Here is an 8,747-nt window from a genome sequence, read left to right on the forward strand (position 1 = left end):
AAGGGTTCATATGGGCACATAACTGACTTAAACAGTAAAATGAAGCATTCCATGAGCCAATAAGACCAAGGCAAAGCTTTCTTACAGTGATGGCTTTGAATCAGGGTAATCCTGTCTATCTCTTAATGTATGTTTTACACCTAGCAGAGTGTTCAAGACCTATCAGAACCTAGAAAGCTGACTCTGTCTCCATCTACATTTTGAGAGACTTGTTATTCTGGCACAATATATAATCAGGTATACCAAGTTTTGTCATAATCCATATCCTCTAAATTTAATTTACATTTGGTTCTATCATATAGGCCCTATCTATCTTAGCAAAAAAGGGGCTTTTTTCAATTGAGTTAGCTCAGTCAAGTTAGCTTAACTCAGCTGTACTTCTGCTCCGGCTTCCCATCGTAACAGCCACATAGACACAATGGCCCAGACCTTCAAAGGTATGTAGGTGCCTAACTCCCATTGAAATCAGAGAGCTGGGCGCCTAAATACCTTTGATGATTTAGTCCAATAAGATACTTTGAGCTGTGTCTACCTGAATGTTGGGGTAGGGGGCGAGTCAGTCAAGGTAAACTAACTCAATTGAGCTAATTTAACTGAAAATTCAGCTTGCCTGTCTTCTAGACACCCTTTATGGTCATTTATACAACCACATGACATGACGGTGGAATCTGCTTGGTGCAATGAGTGGTCAGGGATGACAGTTTTTAATCATTCTCTCATCCGTGACCCAACCATCTGTCTGCTAGATTTTTATCTACCAAGACACTTCTGTGACCATCTCTGAACTGTTTCGAACAGGACAGGGCAGCTGTGTGGACAGTCGCTTTAAATGACTTTTTTCTAATGACCCACAATTCAGCTGCCGTCAACTTCAGACTATATCGCACATCTTTGATGAGTGTCCACTGACTTATTTCAGTGACAGACTACTGCCTCTTCACCTAGCTGATGACAATGCCATCAAATGGCTGGGCACATTGCGCATACACTGACATATAACTGAAAATACAGCTTTTTTGCCCAGAGAGACAGGACCATAGTTAGAAGAAGCAGTTGACTAGGGCCTATATACAAATTTGCACAAGTTTCAGTTTATCTTAAACCTGTGTGATGGGGCAAGGCCAGATGGCTATGGAAGAGTAGTCTTATTGGGATCCGGGAAGTGGGCAGTGCTAAAGGATCCTCCCCAGCCTAAAAGGGGGATACACAGGATCTAGATACCAAAAAATTCCGGGGGACAACTAATGAAATAACAGGGACAGGAGTGTGGTCAAAGAGTCAAATGAAAGGAACCAGACGGGGACACCGAGGAGAGAACCCCGGACAGCGCCCACTGCTCCTCAAAGGCATCAAGGGAGTCAAAGGACGCCGCCCAGAGGAACTCTGCCCAGATACGTGAACGGACCGAGGATCGAAAATAGGCCCCACAGTCACAGGAGATTCCATCGGCCAACCTCCTCACTCTGGTTTTATAGATGGCCATTTTAGCTAGGGCCAGAAGGAGGTTGACAAGGAGATCCCGTGACTTTGTGGGGCCACGGATAGGGAGTGCATAGATAAGAAGGTGAGGGGAAAAGTGTAATCAAAAGCGTAATAAAATATTGGTGAGGAGCCAGAATAGGGGCTGCAGCCTGGCACGTTCCAGGTATATATGTGCCAGGGTTTCCCTCACACCGCAAAAGGGGCAGGTGCCTGGGATTGTGGTGAACCGTGCCAAGCTATGGAAGAGTAGTCTTATTGGGATCCGGGAAGTGGGCGGGCAAAGCCCGTCCACTGCTAAAGGATCCTCCCCAGCCTAAAAGGGGGATCCACAGGACCTAGATACCCAAAAGATTACGGGGGACAACTAATAAAATAACAGGGATAGGAGTGCGGTCAAAAGGTCAAACGAAGGGAACCGGACGGGGACACCGAGCAGAGAACCCCGGACAGCGCCCACTGCTCCTCAAAGGCGTCAAGGGAGTCAGAGGACGCCGCCCAGAGGAACTCTGCCCGGATACGTGAATGGACCGAGGATCGGAAATAGGCCCCACAGTCACAGGAGATTCCATCGGCCAACCTCCTCACTCTGGTTTTATAGATGGCCATTTTAGCTAGGGCCAGAAGGAGGTTGACAAGGAGATCCCGTGACTTTGTGGGGCCACGGATAGGGAGTGCATAAATGAGAAGGTGAGGGGAGAAGTGCAACCAAAAACGTAATAAATATTGGTGAGGAGCCGGAATAGGGGCTGCAGCCTGGCACACTCCAGGTATACATGTGCCAGGGTATCCCTCACGCCGCAAAAGGGGCAGGTGTCTGGGATTGAAGTGAACCGCGCCAAGTACACGCCCGTGCTCACGGCTCCGTGAAGGAGCCGCCAACTGACATCCCGGCGGGCCTGGGGACTAAGGTGGAATATAAGCTGGCCCACCGGGGCTCCTCACCCTCCAAAGGTGGCAGGAGGTCCCGCCATTTTGTATCGGGGTGGGACACGAGGGTGCGGGAGTGAAGGGTGTGGAGCATGAGCATGTAGAGATGTTTTCTTGGTGCGGTTTGAAAGCAGACCGGCTGCATCTCGTGCAGCCGGCTTCTAGTGAAGGGGTGAAGGGGTCGGTTGGGTCCACGGGGCAGGGGTCCAATTAAAAGGTCCGGCGGCTTGGGGTAACGGGTGGGCGGGGCGTGCCCTCGTGCAGGACCCGGTCGAGATGAACCCGAGCAGCAGGCGGCAAAGCGGCCTTCACCTCCTGAAGTATGCGCCGGGGAGTACAAGGTCTGGAAAGACCCATGCGCTGAGCAAGTGTCAGGGGATCCAGCCAGTCTCCCTGGTCATAGTCCAGGAGGTCTCCGACTCTTGTGACCTCTGCCAGGACCAACCTCTGGCGCACTGAGCGGGACTCCACCACCTGCACACGGAGCTGGGGGTTGTGTAGCAGGGGCTCCGCGAGGAGATCTGCCCCCTCGGTGGCCGCCACGGACCTGGTCGTTGTAAAGAGTTTCCAGGTCCGGAGGAGGTCCTGGTAGAAGACCGGCAGCCCAGAGAGGTCTCGAGGAAGACCTCTCGGATGGAGATAAAGGAGCTGCCGGTCGTATCGGAGCCCTCGGAAGCGGCGCAGGAAGGTGTGCGCCAGTATGCTCCATGCCGGACTACCTGCACCATAAAGGAGCCTCTGCAGGGTCTGGAGGCGGAAGACATGGACCTGAGTGAGCAGACATTTTAGGCCCTGCCCTCCCTCCTCCAGAGGTAGATGAAGAACCCCTGCAGGGACCCAGTGCAGTCCTGACCAAAAGAACTCCAGAATCGGTGTCCGGACGTTGGCCAGGAAAGCCGGGGCCGGGACCAGGGTGTTGAGCCGGTACCAGAGCATGGACAGGACTAGTTGATTAAGCACTAGCGCTCTCCCTCGAAGGGAGAGGCACCGGAGTAGTCCTGTCCATTTCCGGAGCCGCTCTATCACCCCGCCCTCTAAATTCTGCCAGTTCTCCAGCACAGAGGGATGCGTGGCAGAAAGGTAAACGCCCAGATAGAGCAGCGGACCCGTGCTCCACCGGATGGTCTGAAGCGCAGGTGGGAGGGAGCTCGCCTGCCGCCAGTCCCCTACCACCAAGCCAGAGCTCTCAACCCAGTTGACCCGCGCGGAGGAGGCTGCCGAATAGATGGCCTGGCAAGCCTCCACCCGCGCCAAGTCGCCCGGGTCCTGGACCACGAGGAGCACGTCATCAGCGTACGCTGACAGGACCAGCCGCAGCTCCGGCTCCCGCAGCACCAACCCTGTCAACCTCCTTCGGAGGAGACAGAGGAAGGGCTCGATTGCCAGAGCGTACAGCTGGCCTGAGAGGGGGCACCCCGCCGTATTCCTCACCCGAAGCTGACCGGTTCGGTCAGGGTCCAGTTGAGCCTGACCAAACACTCTGCGGAGGCGTACAGCACCCGGAGAAAATTCACAAACCTGGGTCCGAAGCCAAACGCCTGCAGAGTGCTCAGGAGATACCCGTGATCCACCCTGTCGAACGCCTTCTCCTGATCTAAGGACAGGAGGGCGAATGACAGACCATCCCTACACCCAAGTTCCAATAGGTCCCGGACCAGATATAGGTTGTCGAAGATGCTGCGGCCTGGGACGGTGTAGGTCTGGTCTGGGTGGACCACGTCCGCCAGCACGGACCCTAGCTGCAGCGAGATGGCTTTTACCACGACTTTGTAGTCCGTGCTGAGGAGCGAGACGGGACGCCAATTTCGTAAATCACGGAGGTCCCCCTTCTTCGACAATAAGGCGAGCACGGCTCACCTGCACGAAAGAGGGAGGACCCCGCTCCGCAAAGACTCGGCCCAGATGGTGACTAGGTCTGGGCCCAGGACGTCCCAGAACACGCGGTAGAACTCCATGGTCAGCCCGTCCATGCCCGGAGATTTATTGGTGGGCATGCGATGGAGGGCTTCCGAGAACTCGGCCAGAGTGAGAGGCAGCTCTAGCCGGTCTCGGTCACCTGCGTTGACCATCGGGAGCTCCTCCCAAAGCATTCTGCGAGCGTTAGGATCGGTCGGATCCGGGGAGAAAAGGCTTTGTAGAAGGCTCTCGCCCTCCCGCACATCTCCACCGGATCCGTGAGGGGGGTGCCATCTTCTACCAGTAGGCAGATGATATGTTTCTTAGCCCCCCTCTTTTTCTCCAGGGCGTAGAAGAAGCGGGAGCCGCGATCCATCTCCCGAAGGAGACGGATGCGGGATCGAACAAAGGCACCCCGGGCCCGATGGTCCTCGAGGGTCCGGAGCTCCTCCCGCTTCTCCCGGCACGCTCCGCAGAGGGGTGGATCCTCGGGGCTGGCAGCAGACGCCTCTCCAGCTCTAAGACCTCCCGTTCCAACTGCTCTATCGCCGCATCCCTCCGTCGGCTGGTGCCCCGGGTGTAGTCACGGCAGAAGAGCCAGGCCCGCACCTTCCCTAGGTCCCACCACTGCCGCGCCGAGGGAAAGGCAAGCCGCTGCCCTTGCCAGGCCAGCCAGAACTCCTGGAAGGACGCCACGAAGCCTGCATCCTCCAGCAAGCTGTTGTTAAAATGCCAATAGGCCGGCCCCGGCCTCTGCACAGAGTGAGGATGTCACAGTAGCTATATGATGGTCAGAAAATGGGGCCGGCCGGATGCTGGAGGAGTGGGCTCGTGAAAGATGAAAGCGTGATAAATAAATGCGGTCCACCCGGGAGTGGCGCGACCGATGGGCCTCCACCCGGACAAAGGTGAAGTTGGAAGTGTCATCCAGGTGGTGGTTGTGCCAGACGTCCACCAGGGAGTGGTGTTCGACTATCTCCTGGAGGACGGCGACTGCGGCCGGACTCTGCTCGGTCCCCGAGCGGTCCCACTCCTCGAGGATGATGTTAAAGTCCCCTCCCAGGACCAGGCACTCCTGAGGATCCAAGGTGTCGAGGAAGGCGGACGCCTGCTGATAGAATTGCAGCCACTCCGGGCTCGCTGCTGGGGCATAGATGTTGACGAGGTTGACTACGAGCCCCTCCATGCGGACCCGGAGGTGCAGCAGGCAGCCCGACACAGCCTCGGTGACCCCCAGCACCTCGGGCCGTAGGTCGGGGGAGAACAGGGTCGCCACTCCAGCCGTACAAACTGTGAGGTGGCTAAAGTAGACCCTGTCCCCCCAATCCAGCCGCCAGCTGTCTTAGGCGGTCGGATCCGTATGGGTTTCCTGCAGGAAAACCACAGAGTACCTCACCTCCCAAAGGAAGGAGAGCATCTGGGACCTGCGGAGACTCATCCTAAAGCCACGGGTGTTCAGTGTTGCGATGATAAAGGGTGCCATGAGGAGGGCTGGGGGGGATCCTCGCCGGCAGGGATGCTCGTGGCTCCCGGCGGGCCGCGCAGCAGTCCGTGACCCACCCCGTAGGTGAGTAAGGAGTCACGGAAGAGGCAGACCCACTGGTAGGCCACAGTGCCCTGCCTCCCGGTCCTTTTATCCTCCCCCATGAGGGCTCTTGCGGCCCGGAGGATTTGATTAAAGTCCCCCCTTCGCTGGAGGGCAAGCTGGACTTTGTTGCGGGAGCCACGGATGTCTTCTAGAAACTCCTGCAACTCCTCTCGCAGTGCATGGGGGGCTGGGGTTATGGTCTGGTTACTCCCCGACGGGGCCCTTCGTATAGCCCTGTGGCCCACCGAGACGGGCAGACAGGGTGCGGACCCCCGACGGGGCTCCTGATGGGTTGACCTGAATGCTGGGGTGATAGGGGGCGGCGGAGGGAGGATAGCAGCCCCTGGTAGGTCAGGACGGGTAAACACAAAGGCCGCTCTCTGGGGGTCATCTGTTGGCAAGGGGAAGGAGACAGCCCCAGGGGCGGCAATAACATCTCGGGATGTGGACGGGATAGGGACAGGGGCAGGGGCAAAGTTAGAGGTGAGATTTTGGGTGGGGAGAGGGCTCTTAGTGATGCCGGGCACAGGCTCTATGTTGGATTTGGCAGCCACGGCATCAGGGGGTGGACTCTCTTCTGTAGGGCCCTCTCCCAAGAAGGAGGTCGAATGCTCCTCACCAACGACGGTTGCCCCTGGTGGCTCAGGTCCCGGCCGCGTGGCACTGGCCGTCGCCTCAACAGGTTCGGCGGCCCTCAGTGGGGTGCCATCTGCAGCCGGGTTGATGGAGGAGTCCAGGGGCCCCTCGGAGGTGGGAGCGGAAGCAACGGTTAGGGGGAGGGAGCATGAGGAAAGGGGGGCTGGAGTGAAGTCGCCTATATCGAGGCTCGCTGGCATAGGGTCGTCCTCCCCCTGGGTGACCGGGATCAGACCCAGGGCCTCAATCTCCTTGTATATTGATGGGAGATCAGTTTGCACCACCCCGGGATTCTCCCCGCTGTCACCTGACGCGACTGTTGCCTCGGGGCACACTGAGGTTTCAGATGGAGCCTCGGGGGCCTTGGAGGAGAGGGACTCCCGTGGAGGGGAGATACCACCTTCCAGTGCTGCCACGTCTTCCCCAACCGGCACCGGTGGATGGAACACACCTGTGGGTAAAGCGGAAGGCTCGGCATCGGTGCCCCCCTTCCTGGTCTTCCGGGGGGCCTCCGCATCAGATGGGAGGAGCGGAGCTCGAGCCTTCCGCTTGCCCCGCTTCCCCTGGACTAGGGCCCAGCCCTCCATGGCATCATCCGGGGGCTGGCTAGCAGGGGTTGTGTGAGGGGGCAGAAGCGATGGCTCAGGGATTCGAGGGGGTAACGGTGGAGCAGCACAAGGGAGGGAAGATTCCCCTTGGGGCGGGCCCTCTCCCGTGCCCGGCAGTGTCCCTGCCGCACCTTCCTCCACAGGCCCCGCCAGATTGCAAGCAGCAGGGGTGGGGCTCTCCCGCTCGTCTGGGCATAGTTGGGAAGGTGCCCCTTGGGCCCAAGCGGGAGCAATGGTGGACTGGGAAGGAGGAGGGGTGGTTTCGGGTGCCGGGCAACCAGGGGTGCCGGCAATGATGGGGCCGGTGCCCTGCCGGGACTCGGGGATCCCGGATGCCCTTCCTTGCTGGGCCAGGGGGCAGTCCCTCCGGACGTGCCCCATCGCCCGGCAGAGGTAGCACCGGGCCTCCCCCGTGGAATAATGCACCCGGTAACAGGCCCCCTGGTGGGGGACTAGGAAGGACCCCTCCAGCGCCTCTCCGTCACGTGCTGCCAGCGGCAGTTGAAGCTGCACTTGCCGGCGGAACGAGAGGACGTGACGGAGGGCGGGGTCTTTGCAGCCCAACGGGAGAGGGCTGATGACAGAGATGGGCTTTCCCAAGGTAGAAAGGGCGGGTAACAGGGCGGCATTGGGGAGAAAGGGAGGGACGGAGGTCAGGACAAGGCGGACGCCCAGGTCCTCTAGCGGCTCTAAAGGGACGAACACGCCCCCCACCGCCAGGCCCTTCTCCACCGCCTCCTGGGCGGCGGCCTCCGATGCTAAGAAGAAGACGACCTTGCCATACATTTTGGAGGCCGCCACAATGGCCGTGGGCCCCACCACCCTCGCCAACGCCCGCACATAGGACTCCACGTGGGGTGAGGCGGGCACCAGGAGGCAACGAACGCCATGCTTCCTGGTCATGGTGGGAAAGGGGCCCCGGCCGCTATAGATGGTAGCGGAGGCGGTGGGCTGGAGAAATGAGGTAGCGGCAGGCGGGGGAGCTGCTGCCACCTGGGCGTATGCTCTCGGGGCCGGGGGAGGGACACCTGCAGAGCTGGTGGAGGGAACAGCGGGGAGGGGCGCCTCAACTGGAGATGGGGCCGGGGCATTGGGGGCAGCCCCTGCCATGGAGGGCCTGGTCTTTTTAGCGGGGCCCTTCCCCTTCTTCTTCCCCTGGCCCTTCCCGCCGGCTGGGGGGACTCCCCCCGAATCTGAGGGGGTGAGAGACGTGGCAGCAGTGGAGGTCACCCCGGTGCCCGTCGCTGCTGGTGCCCCAACGGGGGCGATGGCAGATGGTTCGGCGGTGGAGGTAGAGGCTTGGGGGGGTGACAGAGGGGCAGGTGCGGGAGAGGTAGCTGGGGCTGCTGGAGGAGCCCCACCCGTCTCATCCCCCTCCATCATGAGCAGGGAGGGAAGGAGAGACACCAGAAGGAGGAGGGGAGAGGGGAAGCAGGTCGACCACTCCTCCCCGCTAGGCTGCAGGCAGGGGAGGAGGGCGCCAAAAGGGGTGGGCTGGACGGGGGGCAATCAGGGGTTAGGGTCAGTCACCGACACAAGGTGGAATTCTGGCTCCTCTTGGTGCACTAGGGTGGGGGGGGTACAACAACATTCGGGGAGCAGTAAAAGGG

Source organism: Dermochelys coriacea, chromosome 3 (genome assembly GCF_009764565.3).
Source record: "Dermochelys coriacea isolate rDerCor1 chromosome 3, rDerCor1.pri.v4, whole genome shotgun sequence".
Lineage (NCBI taxonomy): Eukaryota > Metazoa > Chordata > Testudines > Dermochelyidae > Dermochelys > Dermochelys coriacea.